Source organism: Chlorocebus sabaeus, chromosome 21 (assembly GCF_047675955.1).
Source record: "Chlorocebus sabaeus isolate Y175 chromosome 21, mChlSab1.0.hap1, whole genome shotgun sequence".
In the NCBI taxonomy this organism is placed as follows: Eukaryota; Metazoa; Chordata; class Mammalia; order Primates; family Cercopithecidae; genus Chlorocebus; species Chlorocebus sabaeus.
Window position 1 is genome coordinate 174317 of NC_132924.1, and position 22149 is coordinate 196465.

A 22149-nucleotide genomic window follows, 5' to 3' on the forward strand; every position below is an offset into this window, starting at 1 on the left:
GAGGCCGGACTGAGGAAGTTCGGGGCCTGGAGAGGCCGCCGAAAGGCAAAGGCTGGGCCTGGAGAGGCCGTTCCCCGTGACGAATGAGTTGGGCCTAATGAGGCCACCGGGAGTCGGGAGGAGAGCGTGGCGGAGCTGCCGAAAGGCAAGAGGAGCTCTGGCCTGGGGAGGCCGCGGTCAGGCGAGAGCTGGGCGTGGACAGTCCACTGTGAGGCAGAGGCTGGGCCCGTGCAGGCCTTCGCGAGGCAGGAGGCTGGGCCTGGCGAGGCCGACTGGAGGTCAAGTCCTGGGCCTGAGGAGGTCGCCCAGAGGCGTGATCGGGGCTGGGCCTCAAGAGGCCAGTGGCAGGCCGGAGGAGCTGGGCCTGGAGAGGCTGACCTGAGGAAGTCTGGCAGCTGGAGAGGGCGTGGAGAGGCAGGAGCTGGGCCGGCGGAGGCCGACTGGGCGACGAGTTGGGCCTGCAGGGGCCGCCGGGAGCGGGAGCGAGCCCTGGATAGGCCGAGTCGAGGCCAGCGTGGGCCTGCAGAGGCCGCCGGGAGGAGGAGCGGGCACTGGAGAGGCTGACCTGAGGAAGTCTGGCAGCTGGAGAGGCCGAGGAGAGGCAGGAGCTGGGCCGGCGGAAGGCGACTGGGCGACGAGCACGGCCTGCAGGGGCCGCCGGGAGCAGGAGCGAGCCCTGGAGAGGCCGAGTCGAGGACAGCCTGGGTCTGCAGAGTCCGCCGGGAGGAGGAGCTGGGCCTGGAGAGGCTGTCTGAAGGAAGTCTGGGGCATGGAGACGCCATTGGAGGGCAGGAGCCGGGCCCGGAGAGGCCACCGTGGGGCCCGGCTTCAGGACGTTTGGGGCCTACAAAGGCCGCGGAGAGGGAGCTGGGCCGGAGCCGAGTCCAAAGAGGTTGTCGTGAGGCCGGAGATCGGCCCGCGGCCGCAGCAGGAGCAGAACGAGCTGGGCCTGGACACGAGGCCGGGAGGCCGCAACTGGGCCTGGAGAGGCCGGACTGAGGAAGTTCGGGGCCTGGAGAGGCCGCCGAAAGGCAAAGGCTGGGCCTGGAGAGGCCGTTCCCCGTGACGAATGAGTTGGGCCTAATGAGGCCACGGGGAGTCGGGAGGAGAGCGTGGCGGAGCTGCCGAAAGGCAAGAGGAGCTCTGGCCTGGGGAGGCCGCAGTCAGGCGAGAGCTGGGCGTGGACAGTCCACTGTGAGGCAGAGGCTGGGCCCGTGCAGGCCTTCGCGAGGCAGGAGGCTGGGCCTGGCGAGGCCGACTGGAGGTCAAGTCCTGGGCCTGAGGAGGTCGCCCAGAGGCGTGATCGGGGCTGGGCCTCAAGAGGCCAGTGGCAGGCCGGAGGAGCTGGGCCTGGAGAGGCTGACCTGAGGAAGTCTGGCAGCTGGAGAGGGCAAGGAGAGGCAGGAGCTGGGCCGGCGGAGGACGACTGGGCGACGAGTTGGGCCTGCAGGGGCCGCCGGGAGCGGGAGCGAGCCCTGGATAGGCCGAGTCGAGGCTAGCGTGGGCCTGCAGAGGCCGCCGGGAGGAGGAGCGGGCACTGGAGAGGCTGACCTGAGGAAGTCTGGCAGCTGGAGAGGCCGAGGAGAGGCAGGAGCTGGGCCGGCGGAAGGCGACTGGGCGACGAGCACGGCCTGCAGGGGCCGCCGGGAGCAGGAGCGAGCCCTGGAGAGGCCGAGTCGAGGACAGCCTGGGTCTGCAGAGTCCGCCGGGAGGAGGAGCTGGGCCTGGAGAGGCTGTCTGAAGGAAGTCTGGGGCATGGAGACGCCATTGGAGGGCAGGAGCCGGGCCCGGAGAGGCCACCGTGGGGCCCGGCTTCAGGACGTTTGGGGCCTACAAAGGCCGCAGAGAGGGAGCTGGGCCGGAGCCGAGTCCAAAGAGGTTGTCGTGAGGCCGGAGATCGGCCCGCGGCCGCAGCAAGAGCAGAACGAGCTGGGCCTGGACACGAGGCCGGGAGGCCGCAACTGGGCCTGGAGAGGCCGGACTGAGGAAGTTCGGGGCCTGGAGAGGCCGCCGAAAGGCAAAGGCTGGGCCTGGAGAGGCCATTCCCCGTGACGAATGAGTTGGGCCTAATGAGGCCACGGGGAGTCGGGAGGAGAACGTGGCGGAGCTGCCGAAAGGCAAGAGGAGCTCTGGCCTGGGGAGGCCGCAGTCAGGCGAGAGCTGGGCGTGGACAGTCCACTGTGAGGCAGAGGCTGGGCCCGTGCAGGCCTTCGCGAGGCAGGAGGCTGGGCCTGGCGAGGCCGACTGGAGGTCAAGTCCTGGGCCTGAGGAGGTCGCCCAGAGGCGTGATCGGGGCTGGGCCTCAAGAGGCCAGTGGCAGGCCGGAGGAGCTGGGCCTGGAGAGGCTGACCTGAGGAAGTCTGGCAGCTGGAGAGGGCGTGGAGAGGCAGGAGCTGGGCCGGCGGAGGCCGACTGGGCGACGAGTTGGGCCTGCAGGGGCCGCCGGGAGCGGGAGCGAGCCCTGGATAGGCCGAGTCGAGGCCAGCGTGGGCCTGCAGAGGCCGCCGGGAGGAGGAGCGGGCACTGGAGAGGCTGACCTGAGGAAGTCTGGCAGCTGGAGAGGCCGAGGAGAGGCAGGAGCTGGGCCGGCGGAAGGCGACTGGGCGACGAGCACGGCCTGCAGGGGCCGCCGGGAGCAGGAGCGAGCCCTGGAGAGGCCGAGTCGAGGACAGCCTGGGTCTGCAGAGTCCGCCGGGAGGAGGAGCTGGGCCTGGAGAGGCTGTCTGAAGGAAGTCTGGGGCATGGAGACGCCATTGGAGGGCAGGAGCCGGGCCCGGAGAGGCCACCGTGGGGCCCGGCTTCAGGACGTTTGGGGCCTACAAAGGCCGCGGAGAGGGAGCTGGGCCGGAGCCGAGTCCAAAGAGGTTGTCGTGAGGCCGGAGATCGGCCCGCGGCCGCAGCAGGAGCAGAACGAGCTGGGCCTGGACACGAGGCCGGGAGGCCGCAACTGGGCCTGGAGAGGCCGGACTGAGGAAGTTCGGGGCCTGGAGAGGCCGCCGAAAGGCAAAGGCTGGGCCTGGAGAGGCCGTTCCCCGTGACGAATGAGTTGGGCCTAATGAGGCCACGGGGAGTCGGGAGGAGAGCGTGGCGGAGCTGCCGAAAGGCAAGAGGAGCTCTGGCCTGGGGAGGCCGCAGTCAGGCGAGAGCTGGGCGTGGACAGTCCACTGTGAGGCAGAGGCTGGGCCCGTGCAGGCCTTCGCGAGGCAGGAGGCTGGGCCTGGCGAGGCCGACTGGAGGTCAAGTCCTGGGCCTGAGGAGGTCGCCCAGAGGCGTGATCGGGGCTGGGCCTCAAGAGGCCAGTGGCAGGCCGGAGGAGCTGGGCCTGGAGAGGCTGACCTGAGGAAGTCTGGCAGCTGGAGAGGGCGTGGAGAGGCAGGAGCTGGGCCGGCGGAGGCCGACTGGGCGACGAGTTGGGCCTGCAGGGGCCGCCGGGAGCGGGAGCGAGCCCTGGATAGGCCGAGTCGAGGCCAGCGTGGGCCTGCAGAGGCCGCCGGGAGGAGGAGCGGGCACTGGAGAGGCTGACCTGAGGAAGTCTGGCAGCTGGAGAGGCCGAGGAGAGGCAGGAGCTGGGCCGGCGGAAGGCGACTGGGCGACGAGCACGGCCTGCAGGGGCCGCCGGGAGCAGGAGCGAGCCCTGGAGAGGCCGAGTCGAGGACAGCCTGGGTCTGCAGAGTCCGCCGGGAGGAGGAGCTGGGCCTGGAGAGGCTGTCTGAAGGAAGTCTGGGGCATGGAGACGCCATTGGAGGGCAGGAGCCGGGCCCGGAGAGGCCACCGTGGGGCCCGGCTTCAGGACGTTTGGGGCCTACAAAGGCCGCGGAGAGGGAGCTGGGCTGGAGCCGAGTCCAAAGAGGTTGTCGTGAGGCCGGAGATCGGCCCGCGGCCGCAGCAGGAGCAGAACGAGCTGGGCCTGGACACGAGGCCGGGAGGCCGCAACTGGGCCTGGAGAGGCCGAACTGAGGAAGTTCGGGGCCTGGAGAGGCCGCCGAAAGGCAAAGGCTGGGCCTGGAGAGGCCGTTCCCCGTGACGAATGAGTTGGGCCTAATAGGGCCACGGGGAGTCGGGAGGAGAGCGTGGCGGAGCTGCCGAAAGGCAAGAGGAGCTCTGGCCTGGGGAGGCCGCAGTCAGGCGAGAGCTGGGCGTGGACAGTCCACTGTGAGGCAGAGGCTGGGCCCGTGCAGGCCTTCGCGAGGCAGGAGGCTGGGCCTGGCGAGGCCGACTGGAGGTCAAGTCCTGGGCCTGAGGAGGTCGCCCAGAGGCGTCATCGGGGCTGGGCCTCAAGAGGCCAGTGGCAGGCCGGAGGAGCTGGGCCTGGAGAGGCTGACCTGAGGAAGTCTGGCAGCTGGAGAGGGCGTGGAGAGGCAGGAGCTGGGCCGGCGGAGGCCGACTGGGCGACGAGTTGGGCCTGCAGGGGCCGCCGGGAGCGGGAGCGAGCCCTGGATAGGCCAAGTCGAGGCCAGCGTGGGCCTGCAGAGGCCGCCGGGAGGAGGAGCGGGCACTGGAGAGGCTGACCTGAGGAAGTCTGGCAGCTGGAGAGGCCGAGGAGAGGCAGGAGCTGGGCCGGCGGAAGGCGACTGGGCGACGAGCACGGCCTGCAGGGGCCGCCGGGAGCAGGAGCGAGCCCTGGAGAGGCCGAGTCGAGGACAGCCTGGGTCTGCAGAGTCCGCCGGGAGGAGGAGCTGGGCCTGGAGAGGCTGTCTGAAGGAAGTCTGGGGCATGGAGACGCCATTGGAGGGCAGGAGCCGGGCCCGGAGAGGCCACCGTGGGGCCCGGCTTCAGGACGTTTGGGGCCTACAAAGGCCGCGGAGAGGGAGCTGGGCCGGAGCCGAGTCCAAAGAGGTTGTCGTGAGGCCGGAGATCGGCCCGCGGCCGCAGCAGGAGCAGAACGAGCTGGGCCTGGACACGAGGCCGGGAGGCCGCAACTGGGCCTGGAGAGGCCGGACTGAGGAAGTTCGGGGCCTGGAGAGGCCGCCGAAAGGCAAAGGCTGGGCCTGGAGAGGCCGTTCCCCGTGACGAATGAGTTGGGCCTAATAGGGCCACGGGGAGTCGGGAGGAGAGCGTGGCGGAGCTGCCGAAAGGCAAGAGGAGCTCTGGCCTGGGGAGGCCGCAGTCAGGCGAGAGCTGGGCGTGGACAGTCCACTGTGAGGCAGAGGCTGGGCCCGTGCAGGCCTTCGCGAGGCAGGAGGCTGGGCCTGGCGAGGCCGACTGGAGGTCAAGTCCTGGGCCTGAGGAGGTCGCCCAGAGGCGTGATCGGGGCTGGGCCTCAAGAGGCCAGTGGCAGGCCGGAGGAGCTGGGCCTGGAGAGGCTGACCTGAGGAAGTCTGGCAGCTGGAGAGGGCGTGGAGAGGCAGGAGCTGGGCCGGCGGAGGCCGACTGGGCGACGAGTTGGGCCTGCAGGGGCCGCCGGGAGCGGGAGCGAGCCCTGGATAGGCCGAGTCGAGGCCAGCGTGGGCCTGCAGAGGCCGCCGGGAGGAGGAGCGGGCACTGGAGAGGCTGACCTGAGGAAGTCTGGCAGCTGGAGAGGCCGAGGAGAGGCAGGAGCTGGGCCGGCGGAAGGCGACTGGGCGACGAGCACGGCCTGCAGGGGCCGCCGGGAGCAGGAGCGAGCCCTGGAGAGGCCGAGTCGAGGACAGCCTGGGTCTGCAGAGTCTGCCGGGAGGAGGAGCTGGGCCTGGAGAGGCTGTCTGAAGGAAGTCTGGGGCATGGAGACGCCATTGGAGGGCAGGAGCCGGGCCCGGAGAGGCCACCGTGGGGCCCGGCTTCAGGACGTTTGGGGCCTACAAAGGCCGCGGAGAGGGAGCTGGGCCGGAGCCGAGTCCAAAGAGGTTGTCGTGAGGCCGGAGATCGGCCCGCGGCCGCAGCAGGAGCAGAACGAGCTGGGCCTGGACACGAGGCCGGGAGGCCGCAACTGGGCCTGGAGAGGCCGGACTGAGGAAGTTCGGGGCCTGGAGAGGCCGCCGAAAGGCAAAGGCTGGGCCTGGAGAGGCCGTTCCCCGTGACGAATGAGTTGGGCCTAATGAGGCCACCGGGAGTCGGGAGGAGAGCGTGGCGGAGCTGCCGAAAGGCAAGAGGAGCTCTGGCCTGGGGAGGCCGCAGTCAGGCGAGAGCTGGGCGTGGACAGTCCACTGTGAGGCAGAGGCTGGGCCCGTGCAGGCCTTCGCGAGGCAGGAGGCTGGGCCTGGCGAGGCCGACTGGAGGTCAAGTCCTGGGCCTGAGGAGGTCGCCCAGAGGCGTGATCGGGGCTGGGCCTCAAGAGGCCAGTGGCAGGCCGGAGGAGCTGGGCCTGGAGAGGCTGACCTGAGGAAGTCTGGCAGCTGGAGAGGGCGTGGAGAGGCAGGAGCTGGGCCGGCGGAGGCCGACTGGGCGACGAGTTGGGCCTGCAGGGGCCGCCGGGAGCGGGAGCGAGCCCTGGATAGGCCGAGTCGAGGCCAGCGTGGGCCTGCAGAGGCCGCCGGGAGGAGGAGCGGGCACTGGAGAGGCTGACCTGAGGAAGTCTGGCAGCTGGAGAGGCCGAGGAGAGGCAGGAGCTGGGCCGGCGGAAGGCGACTGGGCGACGAGCACGGCCTGCAGGGGCCGCCGGGAGCAGGAGCGAGCCCTGGAGAGGCCGAGTCGAGGACAGCCTGGGTCTGCAGAGTCCGCCTGGAGGAGGAGCTGGGCCTGGAGAGGCTGTCTGAAGGAAGTCTGGGGCATGGAGACGCCATTGGAGGGCAGGAGCCGGGCCCGTAGAGGCCACCGTGGGGCCCGGCTTCAGGACGTTTGGGGCCTACAAAGGCCACGGAGAGGGAGCTGGGCCGGAGCCGAGTCCAAAGAGGTTGTCGTGAGGCCGGAGATCGGCCCGCGGCCGCAGCAGGAGCAGAACGAGCTGGGCCTGGACACGAGGCCGGGAGGCCGCAACTGGGCCTGGAGAGGCCGGACTGAGGAAGTTCGGGGCCTGGAGAGGCCGCCGAAAGGCAAAGGCTGGGCCTGGAGAGGCCGTTCCCCGTGACGAATGAGTTGGGCCTAATGAGGCCACGGGGAGTCGGGAGGAGAGCGTGGCGGAGCTGCCGAAAGGCAAGAGGAGCTCTGGCCTGGGGAGGCCGCAGTCAGGCGAGAGCTGGGCGTGGACAGTCCACTGTGAGGCAGAGGCTGGGCCCGTGCAGGCCTTCGCGAGGCAGGAGGCTGGGCCTGGCGAGGCCGACTGGAGGTCAAGTCCTGGGCCTGAGGAGGTCGCCCAGAGGCGTGATCGGGGCTGGGCCTCAAGAGGCCAGTGGCAGGCCGGAGGAGCTGGGCCCGGAGAGGCTGACCTGAGGAAGTCTGGCAGCTGGAGAGGGCGTGGAGAGGCAGGAGCTGGGCCGGCGGAGGCCGACTGGGCGACGAGTTGGGCCTGCAGGGGCCGCCGGGAGCGGGAGCGAGCCCTGGATAGGCCGAGTCGAGGCCAGCGTGGGCCTGCAGAGGCCGCCGGGAGGAGGAGCGGGCACTGGAGAGGCTGACCTGAGGAAGTCTGGCAGCTGGAGAGGCCGAGGAGAGGCAGGAGCTGGGCCGGCGGAAGGCGACTGGGCGACGAGCACGGCCTGCAGGGGCCGCCGGGAGCAGGAGCGAGCCCTGGAGAGGCCGAGTCGAGGACAGCCTGGGTCTGCAGAGTCTGCCGGGAGGAGGAGCTGGGCCTGGAGAGGCTGTCTGAAGGAAGTCTGGGGCATGGAGACGCCATTGGAGGGCAGGAGCCGGGCCCGGAGAGGCCACCGTGGGGCCCGGCTTCAGGACGTTTGGGGCCTACAAAGGCCGCGGAGAGGGAGCTGGGCCGGAGCCGAGTCCAAAGAGGTTGTCGTGAGGCCGGAGATCGGCCCGCGGCCGCAGCAGGAGCAGAACGAGCTGGGCCTGGACACGAGGCCGGGAGGCCGCAACTGGGCCTGGAGAGGCCGGACTGAGGAAGTTCGGGGCCTGGAGAGGCCGCCGAAAGGCAAAGGCTGGGCCTGGAGAGGCCGTTCCCCGTGACGAATGAGTTGGGCCTAATGAGGCCACCGGGAGTCGGGAGGAGAGCGTGGCGGAGCTGCCGAAAGGCAAGAGGAGCTCTGGCCTGGGGAGGCCGCAGTCAGGCGAGAGCTGGGCGTGGACAGTCCACTGTGAGGCAGAGGCTGGGCCCGTGCAGGCCTTCGCGAGGCAGGAGGCTGGGCCTGGCGAGGCCGACTGGAGGTCAAGTCCTGGGCCTGAGGAGGTCGCCCAGAGGCGTGATCGGGGCTGGGCCTCAAGAGGCCAGTGGCAGGCCGGAGGAGCTGGGCCTGGAGAGGCTGACCTGAGGAAGTCTGGCAGCTGGAGAGGGCGTGGAGAGGCAGGAGCTGGGCCGGCGGAGGCCGACTGGGCGACGAGTTGGGCCTGCAGGGGCCGCCGGGAGCGGGAGCGAGCCCTGGATAGGCCGAGTCGAGGCCAGCGTGGGCCTGCAGAGGCCGCCGGGAGGAGGAGCGGGCACTGGAGAGGCTGACCTGAGGAAGTCTGGCAGCTGGAGAGGCCGAGGAGAGGCAGGAGCTGGGCCGGCGGAAGGCGACTGGGCGACGAGCACGGCCTGCAGGGGCCGCCGGGAGCAGGAGCGAGCCCTGGAGAGGCCGAGTCGAGGACAGCCTGGGTCTGCAGAGTCCGCCTGGAGGAGGAGCTGGGCCTGGAGAGGCTGTCTGAAGGAAGTCTGGGGCATGGAGACGCCATTGGAGGGCAGGAGCCGGGCCCGTAGAGGCCACCGTGGGGCCCGGCTTCAGGACGTTTGGGGCCTACAAAGGCCACGGAGAGGGAGCTGGGCCGGAGCCGAGTCCAAAGAGGTTGTCGTGAGGCCGGAGATCGGCCCGCGGCCGCAGCAGGAGCAGAACGAGCTGGGCCTGGACACGAGGCCGGGAGGCCGCAACTGGGCCTGGAGAGGCCGGACTGAGGAAGTTCGGGGCCTGGAGAGGCCGCCGAAAGGCAAAGGCTGGGCCTGGAGAGGCCGTTCCCCGTGACGAATGAGTTGGGCCTAATAGGGCCACGGGGAGTCGGGAGGAGAGCGTGGCGGAGCTGCCGAAAGGCAAGAGGAGCTCTGGCCTGGGGAGGCCGCAGTCAGGCGAGAGCTGGGCGTGGACAGTCCACTGTGAGGCAGAGGCTGGGCCCGTGCAGGCCTTCGCGAGGCAGGAGGCTGGGCCTGGCGAGGCCGACTGGAGGTCAAGTCCTGGGCCTGAGGAGGTCGCCCAGAGGCGTGATCGGGGCTGGGCCTCAAGAGGCCAGTGGCAGGCCGGAGGAGCTGGGCCTGGAGAGGCTGACCTGAGGAAGTCTGGCAGCTGGAGAGGGCGTGGAGAGGCAGGAGCTGGGCCGGCAGAGGCCGACTGGGCGACGAGTTGGGCCTGCAGGGGCCGCCGGGAGCGGGAGCGAGCCCTGGATAGGCCGAGTCGAGGCCAGCGTGGGCCTGCAGAGGCCGCCGGGAGGAGGAGCGGGCACTGGAGAGGCTGACCTGAGGAAGTCTGGCAGCTGGAGAGGCCGAGGAGAGGCAGGAGCTGGGCCGGCGGAAGGCGACTGGGCGACGAGCACGGCCTGCAGGGGCCGCCGGGAGCAGGAGCGAGCCCTGGAGAGGCCGAGTCGAGGACAGCCTGGGTCTGCAGAGTCCGCCGGGAGGAGGAGCTGGGCCTGGAGAGGCTGTCTGAAGGAAGTCTGGGGCATGGAGACGCCATTGGAGGGCAGGAGCCGGGCCCGGAGAGGCCACCGTGGGGCCCGGCTTCAGGACGTTTGGGGCCTACAAAGGCCGCGGAGAGGGAGCTGGGCCGGAGCCGAGTCCAAAGAGGTTGTCGTGAGGCCGGAGATCGGCCCGCGGCCGCAGCAGGAGCAGAACGAGCTGGGCCTGGACACGAGGCCGGGAGGCCGCAACTGGGCCTGGAGAGGCCGGACTGAGGAAGTTCGGGGCCTGGAGAGGCCGCCGAAAGGCAAAGGCTGGGCCTGGAGAGGCCGTTCCCCGTGACGAATGAGTTGCGCCTAATAGGGCCACGGGGAGTCGGGAGGAGAGCGTGGCGGAGCTGCCGAAAGGCAAGAGGAGCTCTGGCCTGGGGAGGCCGCAGTCAGGCGAGAGCTGGGCGTGGACAGTCCACTGTGAGGCAGAGGCTGGGCCCGTGCAGGCCTTCGCGAGGCAGGAGGCTGGGCCTGGCGAGGCCGACTGGAGGTCAAGTCCTGGGCCTGAGGAGGTCGCCCAGAGGCGTGATCGGGGCTGGGCCTCAAGAGGCCAGTGGCAGGCCAGAGGAGCTGGGCCTGGAGAGGCTGACCTGAGGAAGTCTGGCAGCTGGAGAGGGCGTGGAGAGGCAGGAGCTCGGCCGGCGGAGGCCGACTGGGCGACGAGTTGGGCCTGCAGGGGCCGCCGGGAGCGGGAGCGAGCCCTGGATAGGCCGAGTCGAGGCCAGCGTGGGCCTACAGAGGCCGCCGGGAGGAGGAGCGGGCACTGGAGAGGCTGACCTGAGGAAGTCTGGCAGCTGGAGAGGCCGAGGAGAGGCAGGAGCTGGGCCGGCGGAAGGCGACTGGGCGACGAGCACGGCCTGCAGGGGCCGCCGGGAGCAGGAGCGAGCCCTGGAGAGGCCGAGTCGAGGACAGCCTGGGTCTGCAGAGTCCGCCGGGAGGAGGAGCTGGGCCTGGAGAGGCTGTCTGAAGGAAGTCTGGGGCATGGAGACGCCATTGGAGGGCAGGAGCCGGGCCCGGAGAGGCCACCGTGGGGCCCGGCTTCAGGACGTTTGGGGCCTACAAAGGCCGCGGAGAGGGAGCTGGGCCGGAGCCGAGTCCAAAGAGGTTGTCGTGAGGCCGGAGATCGGCCCGCGGCTGCAGCAGGAGCAGAACGAGCTGGGCCTGGACACGAGGCCGGGAGGCCGCAACTGGGCCTGGAGAGGCCGGACTGAGGAAGTTCGGGGCCTGGAGAGGCCGCCGAAAGGCAAAGGCTGGGCCTGGAGAGGCCGTTCCCCGTGACGAATGAGTTGGGCCTAATAGGGCCACGGGGAGTCGGGAGGAGAGCGTGGCGGAGCTGCCGAAAGGCAAGAGGAGCTCTGGCCTGGGGAGGCCGCAGTCAGGCGAGAGCTGGGCGTGGACAGTCCACTGTGAGGCAGAGGCTGGGCCCGTGCAGGCCTTCGCGAGGCAGGAGGCTGGGCCTGGCGAGGCCGACTGGAGGTCAAGTCCTGGGCCTGAGGAGGTCGCCCAGAGGCGTGATCGGGGCTGGGCCTCAAGAGGCCAGTGGCAGGCCGGAGGAGCTGGGCCTGGAGAGGCTGACCTGAGGAAGTCTGGCAGCTGGAGAGGGAGTGGAGAGGCAGGAGCTGGGCCGGCGGAGGCCGACTGGGCGACGAGTTGGGCCTGCAGGGGCCGCCGGGAGCGGGAGCGAGCCCTGGATAGGCCGAGTCGAGGCCAGCGTGGGCCTGCAGAGGCCGCCGGGAGGAGGAGCGGGCACTGGAGAGGCTGACCTGAGGAAGTCTGGCAGCTGGAGAGGCCGAGGAGAGGCAGGAGCTGGGCCGGCGGAAGGCGACTGGGCGACGAGCACGGCCTGCAGGGGCCGCCGGGAGCAGGAGCGAGCCCTGGAGAGGCCGAGTCGAGGACAGCCTGGGTCTGCAGAGTCCGCCGGGAGGAGGAGCTGGGCCTGGAGAGGCTGTCTGAAGGAAGTCTGGGGCATGGAGACGCCATTGGAGGGCAGGAGCCGGGCCCGGAGAGGCCACCGTGGGGCGCGGCTTCAGGACGTTTGGGGCCTACAAAGGCCGCGGAGAGGGAGCTGGGCCGGAGCCGAGTCCAAAGAGGTTGTCGTGAGGCCGGAGATCGGCCCGCGGCCGCAGCAGGAGCAGAACGAGCTGGGCCTGGACACGAGGTCGGGAGGCCGCAACTGGGCCTGGAGAGGCCGCCGAAAGGCAAAGGCTGGGCCTGGAGAGGCCGTTCCCCGTGACGAATGAGTTGGGCCTAATAGGGCCACGGGGAGTCGGGAGGAGAGCGTGGCGGAGCTGCCGAAAGGCAAGAGGAGCTCTGGCCTGGGGAGGCCGCAGTCAGGCGAGAGCTGGGCGTGGACAGTCCACTGTGAGGCAGAGGCTGGGCCCGTGCAGGCCTTCGCGAGGCAGTAGGCTGGGCCTGGCGAGGCCGACTGGAGGTCAAGTCCTGGGCCTGAGGAGGTCGCCCAGAGGCGTGATCGGGACTGGGCCTCAAGAGGCCAGTGGCAGGCCGGAGGAGCTGGGCCTGGAGAGGCTGACCTGAGGAAGTCTGGCAGCTGGAGAGGGCGTGGAGAGGCAGGAGCTGGGCCGGCGGAGGCCGACTGGGCGACGAGTTGGGCCTGCAGGGGCCGCCGGGAGCGGGAGCGAGCCCTGGATAGGCCGAGTCGAGGCCAGCGTGGGCCTGCAGAGGCCGCCGGGAGGAGGAGCGGGCACTGGAGAGGCTGACCTGAGGAAGTCTGGCAGCTGGAGAGGCCGAGGAGAGGCAGGAGCTGGGCCGGCGGAAGGCGACTGGGCGACGAGCACGGCCTGCAGGGGCCGCCGGGAGCAGGAGCGAGCCCTGGAGAGGCCGAGTCGAGGACAGCCTGGGTCTGCAGAGTCCGCCGGGAGGAGGAGCTGGGCCTGGAGAGGCTGTCTGAAGGAAGTCTGGGGCATGGAGACGCCATTGGAGGGCAGGAGCCGGGCCCGGAGAGGCCACCGTGGGGCCCGGCTTCAGGACGTTTGGGGCCTACAAAGGCCGCGGAGAGGGAGCTGGGCCGGAGCCGAGTCCAAAGAGGTTGTCGTGAGGCCGGAGATCGGCCCGCGGCCGCAGCAGGAGCAGAACGAGCTGGGCCTGGACACGAGGCCGGGAGGCCGCAACTGGGCCTGGAGAGGCCGGACTGAGGAAGTTCGGGGCCTGGAGAGGCCGCCGAAAGGCAAAGGCTGGGCCTGGAGAGGCCGTTCCCCGTGACGAATGAGTTGGGCCTAATAGGGCCACGGGGAGTCGGGAGGAGAGCGTGGCGGAGCTGCCGAAAGGCAAGAGGAGCTCTGGCCTGGGGAGGCCGCAGTCAGGCGAGAGCTGGGCGTGGACAGTCCACTGTGAGGCAGAGGCTGGGCCCGTGCAGGCCTTCGCGAGGCAGGAGGCTGGGCCTGGCGAGGCCGACTGGAGGTCAAGTCCTGGGCCTGAGGAGGTCGCCCAGAGGCGTGATCGGGGCTGGGCCTCAAGAGGCCAGTGGCAGGCCGGAGGAGCTGGGCCTGGAGAGGCTGACCTGAGGAAGTCTGGCAGCTGGAGAGGGCGTGGAGAGGCAGGAGCTGGGCCGGCGGAGGCCGACTGGGCGACGAGTTGGGCCTGCAGGGGCCGCCGGGAGCGGGAGCGAGCCCTGGATAGGCCGAGTCGAGGCCAGCGTGGGCCTGCAGAGGCCGCCGGGAGGAGGAGCGGGCACTGGAGAGGCTGACCTGAGGAAGTCTGGCAGCTGGAGAGGCCGAGGAGAGGCAGGAGCTGGGCCGGCGGAAGGCGACTGGGCGACGAGCACGGCCTGCAGGGGCCGCCGGGAGCAGGAGCGAGCCCTGGAGAGGCCGAGTCGAGGACAGCCTGGGTCTGCAGAGTCCGCCGGGAGGAGGAACTGGGCCTGGAGAGGCTGTCTGAAGGAAGTCTGGGGCATGGAGACGCCATTGGAGGGCAGGAGCCGGGCCCGGAGAGGCCACCGTGGGGCCCGGCTTCAGGACGTTTGGGGCCTACAAAGGCCGCGGAGAGGGAGCTGGGCCGGAGCCGAGTCCAAAGAGGTTGTCGTGAGGCCGGAGATCGGCCCGCGGCCGCAGCAGGAGCAGAACGAGCTGGGCCTGGACACGAGGCCGGGAGGCCGCAACTGGGCCTGGAGAGGCCGGACTGAGGAAGTTCGGGGCCTGGAGAGGCCGCCGAAAGGCAAAGGCTGGGCCTGGAGAGGCCGTTCCCCGTGACGAATGAGTTGGGCCTAATGAGGCCACGGGGAGTCGGGAGGAGAGCGTGGCGGAGCTGCCGAAAGGCAAGAGGAGCTCTGGCCTGGGGAGGCCGCAGTCAGGCGAGAGCTGGGCGTGGACAGTCCACTGTGAGGCAGAGGCTGGGCCCGTGCAGGCCTTCGCGAGGCAGGAGGCTGGGCCTGGCGAGGCCGACTGGAGGTCAAGTCCTGGGCCTGAGGAGGTCGCCCAGAGGCGTGATCGGGGCTGGGCCTCAAGAGGCCAGTGGCAGGCCGGAGGAGCTGGGCCTGGAGAGGCTGACCTGAGGAAGTCTGGCAGCTGGAGAGGGCGTGGAGAGGCAGGAGCTGGGCCGGCGGAGGCCGACTGGGCGACGAGTTGGGCCTGCAGGGGCCGCCGGGAGCGGGAGCGAGCCCTGGATAGGCCGAGTCGAGGCCAGCGTGGGCCTGCAGAGGCCGCCGGGAGGAGGAGCGGGCACTGGAGAGGCTGACCTGAGGAAGTCTGGCAGCTGGAGAGGCCGAGGAGAGGCAGGAGCTGGGCCGGCGGAAGGCGACTGGGCGACGAGCACGGCCTGCAGGGGCCGCCGGGAGCAGGAGCGAGCCCTGGAGAGGCCGAGTCGAGGACAGCCTGGGTCTGCAGAGTCCGCCGGGAGGAGGAGCTGGGCCTGGAGAGGCTGTCTGAAGGAAGTCTGGGGCATGGAGACGCCATTGGAGGGCAGGAGCCGGGCCCGGAGAGGCCACCGTGGGGCCCGGCTTCAGGACGTTTGGGGCCTACAAAGGCCGCGGAGAGGGAGCTGGGCCGGAGCCGAGTCCAAAGAGGTTGTCGTGAGGCCGGAGATCGGCCCGCGGCCGCAGCAGGAGCAGAACGAGCTGGGCCTGGACACGAGGTCGGGAGGCCGCAACTGGGCCTGGAGAGGCCGCCGAAAGGCAAAGGCTGGGCCTGGAGAGGCCGTTCCCCGTGACGAATGAGTTGGGCCTAATGAGGCCACGGGGAGTCGGGAGGAGAGCGTGGCGGAGCTGCCGAAAGGCAAGAGGAGCTCTGGCCTGGGGAGGCCGCAGTCAGGCGAGAGCTGGGCGTGGACAGTCCACTGTGAGGCAGAGGCTGGGCCCGTGCAGGCCTTCGCGAGGCAGGAGGCTGGGCCTGGCGAGGCCGACTGGAGGTCAAGTCCTGGGCCTGAGGAGGTCGCCCAGAGGCGTGATCGGGGCTGGGCCTCAAGAGGCCAGTGGCAGGCCGGAGGAGCTGGGCCTGGAGAGGCTGACCTGAGGAAGTCTGGCAGCTGGAGAGGGCGTGGAGAGGCAGGAGCTGGGCCGGCAGAGGCCGACTGGGCGACGAGTTGGGCCTGCAGGGGCCGCCGGGAGCAGGAGCGAGCCCTGGATAGGCCGAGTCGAGGCCAGCGTGGGCCTGCAGAGGCCGCCGGGAGGAGGATCTGGGCCTGGAGAGGCTGGCTGGAGGAAGTCTGGGGCATGGAGACGCCGGGGGAGGGCAGGAGCCGTGCCCGGAGAGGCCACCGTGGTGCCCGGCTTCAGGATGTTTGGGGCCTACAAAGGCCCCGGAGCGGGAGCTGGGCCGGAGGAACGTCCAAACAGGTTGTCGAGAGGCCGGAGCTGGGCCTGCGGCCGCAGCCGGGAAAATGAGGAACTGGGACGGGAGGGGAGGCCGGGAGGTCGCAACTGGGCCTGGAGAGGCCGGCCTGTAAAAATTCGGGGCCTGGAGAGGCCGCCAAAAGGCAAAGGCTGGGCCTGGAAAGGCCGTTCCCCGTGACGAATGAGCCGGGCCTAATGAGGCCACCGGGAGGCAGGAGCGGGGCCCGGCGGAGCTGCCGAAAGGCAGGAAGAGCTCTGGCCTCTGGAGGCCGCAGTCAGGCGAGAGCTGGACGTGGAGAGTCCACTGTGAGGGAGAGGCTGGGCCTGTGCAGGCCTTCGGAGGGCAGGAGGCAGGGCCTGGCGAGGCCGACTTTAGGTCAAGTCTTGGGCCTGAGGAGGCCGCCCAGAGGCGTGAGTGGGGCTGGGCCTCAAGAGGCCAGTGGCAGGCCGGAGGAGCTGGGCCTGGAGAGGCTGACCTGAGGAAGTCTGGCAGCTGGAGAGGCAGCGGAGAGGCAGGAGCTGGGCTGGCGGAGGCCAACTGATCGACGAGTTGGGCCTGCAGGGGACGTCGGGCGTAGGAGCGAGCCCTGGAGATGCCGACTCGAGGCCAGCGTGGGCCTGCAGAGGCCGACGGGAGGAGGAGCTGCGCTTGGAGAGGCTGGCTGGAGGAAGTCTGGGGCATGGAGACGCCATCAGAGAGCGGGAGCCGGGTCCGGAGAGGCCACCGTGGGGCCCGGCTTCAGGAAGTTTGGGACTACAAAGTCCGCGGAGCGGGAGCTGGGCCGGATCCGGGTGCAAAGAGGTTGTCGTGAGGCCGGAGCTGGGCGTGCGGCCGCAGCCAGGAACAGGAGGAGCTCGGCCTGGACGGGAGGCCGGGAGGCCCCAACTGGGCCTGGAGAGGCCGGCCTGAGGAATTTCGGGGCCTGGAGAGGCCGCCAAAAGGCAAAGGCTGGGCCTGGAAAGGCCGTTCGCCGTGACGAACGAGCCGGGCCTAATGAGGCCCCCGGGATGCAGGAGCGGGAGCCGGCGGAGCTGCCGAAAGGCAGGAGGAGCTCTGGCCTGGGGAGGCCGCAGTCAGGCGAGAGCTGGGCGTGGAGAGTCCGCTGTGATGCAGAGGCTGGGCCTGTGCAGGCCCTCGGGAGGCAGGAGGCTGGGCCTGGCGAGGCCGACTGGAGGTCAAGTCCAGGGCCGGAGGTGGCCTCCCAGAGGCGTGAGCCGGTTAGGTCTCAAGAGGCCAGTGGCAGGCAGGAGGAGCTGGGCCTGGAGAGGCTGACCTGATCAAGTCTGGCAGCTGGAGAGGCCGCGGAGAGGCAGGAGCTGGGCCGGAGGAGGCCGACTGGGCGACGAGTTGGGTCTGCAGGGGCCGCCGGGAGCAGGAGCAAGCCCTGGAGAGGCCGACTCGAGGCCAGCGTGGACCTGCAGAGGCCGACGGGAGGAGGAGCTGGGCCTGGAGAGGCTGGCTGGAGGAAGTCTGGGGCATGGAGACGCCGGGGGAGGGCAGGAGCCGGGCCCGGAGAGGCCACCGTGGGGCCCGGCTTCAGGACGTTTGGGGCCTACAAAGGCCCCGGAGCGGGAGCTGGGCCGGAGGAGAGTCCAAACAGGTTGTCGAGAGGCCGGAGCTGGGCCTGCGGCCGCAGCCGGGAAAAGGAGGAACTGGGCCGGGAGGGGAGGCCGGGAGGTCGCAACTGGGCCTGGAGAGGCCGGCCTGTAAAAATTCGGGGCCTGGGGAGGCCGCCAAAAGGCAAAGGCTGGGCCTGGAAAGGCCGTTCCCCGTGACGAATGAGCTGGGCCTAATGAGGCCACCGGGAGGCAGGAGCGGGGCCCGGCGGAGCTGCCGAAAGGCAGGAAGAGCTCTGGCCTCGGGAGGCCGCAGTCAGGCGAGAGCTGGGCGTGGACAGTCCACTGTGAGGCAGAGGCTGGGCCCGTGCAGGCCTTCGCGAGGCAGGAGGCTGGGCCTGGCGAGGCCGACTGGAGGTCAAGTCCTGGGCCTGAGGAGGTCGCCCAGAGGCGTCATCGGGGCTGGGCCTCAAGAGGCCAGTGGCAGGCCGGAGGAGCTGGGCCTGGAGAGGCTGACCTGAGGAAGTCTGGCAGCTGGAGAGGGCGTGGAGAGGCAGGAGCTGGGCCGGCGGAGGCCGACTGGGCGACGAGTTGGGCCTGCAGGGGCCGCCGGGAGCGGGAGCGAGCCCTGGATAGGCCAAGTCGAGGCCAGCGTGGGCCTGCAGAGGCCGCCGGGAGGAGGAGCGGGCACTGGAGAGGCTGACCTGAGGAAGTCTGGCAGCTGGAGAGGCCGAGGAGAGGCAGGAGCTGGGCCGGCGGAAGGCGACTGGGCGACGAGCACGGCCTGCAGGGGCCGCCGGGAGCAGGAGCGAGCCCTGGAGAGGCCGAGTCGAGGACAGCCTGGGTCTGCAGAGTCCGCCGGGAGGAGGAGCTGGGCCTGGAGAGGCTGTCTGAAGGAAGTCTGGGGCATGGAGACGCCATTGGAGGGCAGGAGCCGGGCCCGGAGAGGCCACCGTGGGGCCCGGCTTCAGGACGTTTGGGGCCTACAAAGGCCGCGGAGAGGGAGCTGGGCCGGAGCCGAGTCCAAAGAGGTTGTCGTGAGGCCGGAGATCGGCCCGCGGCCGCAGCAGGAGCAGAACGAGCTGGGCCTGGACACGAGGCCGGGAGGCCGCAACTGGGCCTGGAGAGGCCGGACTGAGGAAGTTCGGGGCCTGGAGAGGCCGCCGAAAGGCAAAGGCTGGGCCTGGAGAGGCCGTTCCCCGTGACGAATGAGTTGGGCCTAATAGGGCCACGGGGAGTCGGGAGGAGAGCGTGGCGGAGCTGCCGAAAGGCAAGAGGAGCTCTGGCCTGGGGAGGCCGCAGTCAGGCGAGAGCTGGGCGTGGACAGTCCACTGTGAGGCAGAGGCTGGGCCCGTGCAGGCCTTCGCGAGGCAGGAGGCTGGGCCTGGCGAGGCCGACTGGAGGTCAAGTCCTGGGCCTGAGGAGGTCGCCCAGAGGCGTGATCGGGGCTGGGCCTCAAGAGGCCAGTGGCAGGCCGGAGGAGCTGGGCCTGGAGAGGCTGACCTGAGGAAGTCTGGCAGCTGGAGAGGGCGTGGAGAGGCAGGAGCTGGGCCGGCGGAGGCCGACTGGGCGACGAGTTGGGCCTGCAGGGGCCGCCGGGAGCGGGAGCGAGCCCTGGATAGGCCGAGTCGAGGCCAGCGTGGGCCTGCAGAGGCCGCCGGGAGGAGGAGCGGGCACTGGAGAGGCTGACCTGAGGAAGTCTGGCAGCTGGAGAGGCCGAGGAGAGGCAGGAGCTGGGCCGGCGGAAGGCGACTGGGCGACGAGCACGGCCTGCAGGGGCCGCCGGGAGCAGGAGCGAGCCCTGGAGAGGCCGAGTCGAGGACAGCCTGGGTCTGCAGAGTCTGCCGGGAGGAGGAGCTGGGCCTGGAGAGGCTGTCTGAAGGAAGTCTGGGGCATGGAGACGCCATTGGAGGGCAGGAGCCGGGCCCGGAGAGGCCACCGTGGGGCCCGGCTTCAGGACGTTTGGGGCCTACAAAGGCCGCGGAGAGGGAGCTGGGCCGGAGCCGAGTCCAAAGAGGTTGTCGTGAGGCCGGAGATCGGCCCGCGGCCGCAGCAGGAGCAGAACGAGCTGGGCCTGGACACGAGGCCGGGAGGCCGCAACTGGGCCTGGAGAGGCCGGACTGAGGAAGTTCGGGGCCTGGAGAGGCCGCCGAAAGGCAAAGGCTGGGCCTGGAGAGGCCGTTCCCCGTGACGAATGAGTTGGGCCTAATGAGGCCACCGGGAGTCGGGAGGAGAGCGTGGCGGAGCTGCCGAAAGGCAAGAGGAGCTCTGGCCTGGGGAGGCCGCAGTCAGGCGAGAGCTGGGCGTGGACAGTCCACTGTGAGGCAGAGGCTGGGCCCGTGCAGGCCTTCGCGAGGCAGGAGGCTGGGCCTGGCGAGGCCGACTGGAGGTCAAGTCCTGGGCCTGAGGAGGTCGCCCAGAGGCGTGATCGGGGCTGGGCCTCAAGAGGCCAGTGGCAGGCCGGAGGAGCTGGGCCTGGAGAGGCTGACCTGAGGAAGTCTGGCAGCTGGAGAGGGCGTGGAGAGGCAGGAGCTGGGCCGGCGGAGGCCGACTGGGCGACGAGTTGGGCCTGCAGGGGCCGCCGGGAGCGGGAGCGAGCCCTGGATAGGCCGAGTCGAGGCCAGCGTGGGCCTGCAGAGGCCGCCGGGAGGAGGAGCGGGCACTGGAGAGGCTGACCTGAGGAAGTCTGGCAGCTGGAGAGGCCGAGGAGAGGCAGGAGCTGGGCCGGCGGAAGGCGACTGGGCGACGAGCACGGCCTGCAGGGGCCGCCGGGAGCAGGAGCGAGCCCTGGAGAGGCCGAGTCGAGGACAGCCTGGGTCTGCAGAGTCCGCCTGGAGGAGGAGCTGGGCCTGGAGAGGCTGTCTGAAGGAAGTCTGGGGCATGGAGACGCCATTGGAGGGCAGGAGCCGGGCCCGTAGAGGCCACCGTGGGGCCCGGCTTCAGGACGTTTGGGGCCTACAAAGGCCACGGAGAGGGAGCTGGGCCGGAGCCGAGTCCAAAGAGGTTGTCGTGAGGCCGGAGATCGGCCCGCGGCCGCAGCAGGAGCAGAACGAGCTGGGCCTGGACACGAGGCCGGGAGGCCGCAACTGGGCCTGGAGAGGCCGGACTGAGGAAGTTCGGGGCCTGGAGAGGCCGCCGAAAGGCAAAGGCTGGGCCTGGAGAGGCCGTTCCCCGTGACGAATGAGTTGGGCCTAATGAGGCCACGGGGAGTCGGGAGGAGAGCGTGGCGGAGCTGCCGAAAGGCAAGAGGAGCTCTGGCCTGGGGAGGCCGCAGTCAGGCGAGAGCTGGGCGTGGACAGTCCACTGTGAGGCAGAGGCTGGGCCCGTGCAGGCCTTCGCGAGGCAGGAGGCTGGGCCTGGCGAGGCCGACTGGAGGTCAAGTCCTGGGCCTGAGGAGGTCGCCCAGAGGCGTGATCGGGGCTGGGCCTCAAGAGGCCAGTGGCAGGCCGGAGGAGCTGGGCCTGGAGAGGCTGACCTGAGGAAGTCTGGCAGCTGGAGAGGGCGTGGAGAGGCAGGAGCTGGGCCGGCGGAGGCCGACTGGGCGACGAGTTGGGCCTGCAGGGGCCGCCGGGAGCGGGAGCGAGCCCTGGATAGGCCGAGTCGAGGCCAGCGTGGGCCTGCAGAGGCCGCCGGGAGGAGGAGCGGGCACTGGAGAGGCTGACCTGAGGAAGTCTGGCAGCTGGAGAGGCCGAGGAGAGGCAGGAGCTGGGCCGGCGGAAGGCGACTGGGCGACGAGCACGGCCTGCAGGGGCCGCCGGGAGCAGGAGCGAGCCCTGGAGAGGCCGAGTCGAGGACAGCCTGGGTCTGCAGAGTCTGCCGGGAGGAGGAGCTGGGCCTGGAGAGGCTGTCTGAAGGAAGTCTGGGGCATGGAGACGCCATTGGAGGGCAGGAGCCGGGCCCGGAGAGGCCACCGTGGGGCCCGGCTTCAGGACGTTTGGGGCCTACAAAGGCCGCGGAGAGGGAGCTGGGCCGGAGCCGAGTCCAAAGAGGTTGTCGTGAGGCCGGAGATCGGCCCGCGGCCGCAGCAGGAGCAGAACGAGCTGGGCCTGGACACGAGGCCGGGAGGCCGCAACTGGGCCTGGAGAGGCCGGACTGAGGAAGTTCGGGGCCTGGAGAGGCCGCCGAAAGGCAAAGGCTGGGCCTGGAGAGGCCGTTCCCCGTGACGAATGAGTTGGGCCTAATGAGGCCACCGGGAGTCGGGAGGAGAGCGTGGCGGAGCTGCCGAAAGGCAAGAGGAGCTCTGGCCTGGGGAGGCCGCAGTCAGGCGAGAGCTGGGCGTGGACAGTCCACTGTGAGGCAGAGGCTGGGCCCGTGCAGGCCTTCGCGAGGCAGGAGGCTGGGCCTGGCGAGGCCGACTGGAGGTCAAGTCCTGGGCCTGAGGAGGTCGCCCAGAGGCGTGATCGGGGCTGGGCCTCAAGAGGCCAGTGGCAGGCCGGAGGAGCTGGGCCTGGAGAGGCTGACCTGAGGAAGTCTGGCAGCTGGAGAGGGCGTGGAGAGGCAGGAGCTGGGCCGGCGGAGGCCGACTGGGCGACGAGTTGGGCCTGCAGGGGCCGCCGGGAGCGGGAGCGAGCCCTGGATAGGCCGAGTCGAGGCCAGCGTGGGCCTGCAGAGGCCGCCGGGAGGAGGAGCGGGCACTGGAGAGGCTGACCTGAGGAAGTCTGGCAGCTGGAGAGGCCGAGGAGAGGCAGGAGCTGGGCCGGCGGAAGGCGACTGGGCGACGAGCACGGCCTGCAGGGGCCGCCGGGAGCAGGAGCGAGCCCTGGAGAGGCCGAGTCGAGGACAGCCTGGGTCTGCAGAGTCCGCCTGGAGGAGGAGCTGGGCCTGGAGAGGCTGTCTGAAGGAAGTCTGGGGCATGGAGACGCCATTGGAGGGCAGGAGCCGGGCCCGTAGAGGCCACCGTGGGGCCCGGCTTCAGGACGTTTGGGGCCTACAAAGGCCACGGAGAGGGAGCTGGGCCGGAGCCGAGTCCAAAGAGGTTGTCGTGAGGCCGGAGATCGGCCCGCGGCCGCAGCAGGAGCAGAACGAGCTGGGCCTGGACACGAGGCCGGGAGGCCGCAACTGGGCCTGGAGAGGCCGGACTGAGGAAGTTCGGGGCCTGGAGAGGCCGCCGAAAGGCAAAGGCTGGGCCTGGAGAGGCCGTTCCCCGTGACGAATGAGTTGGG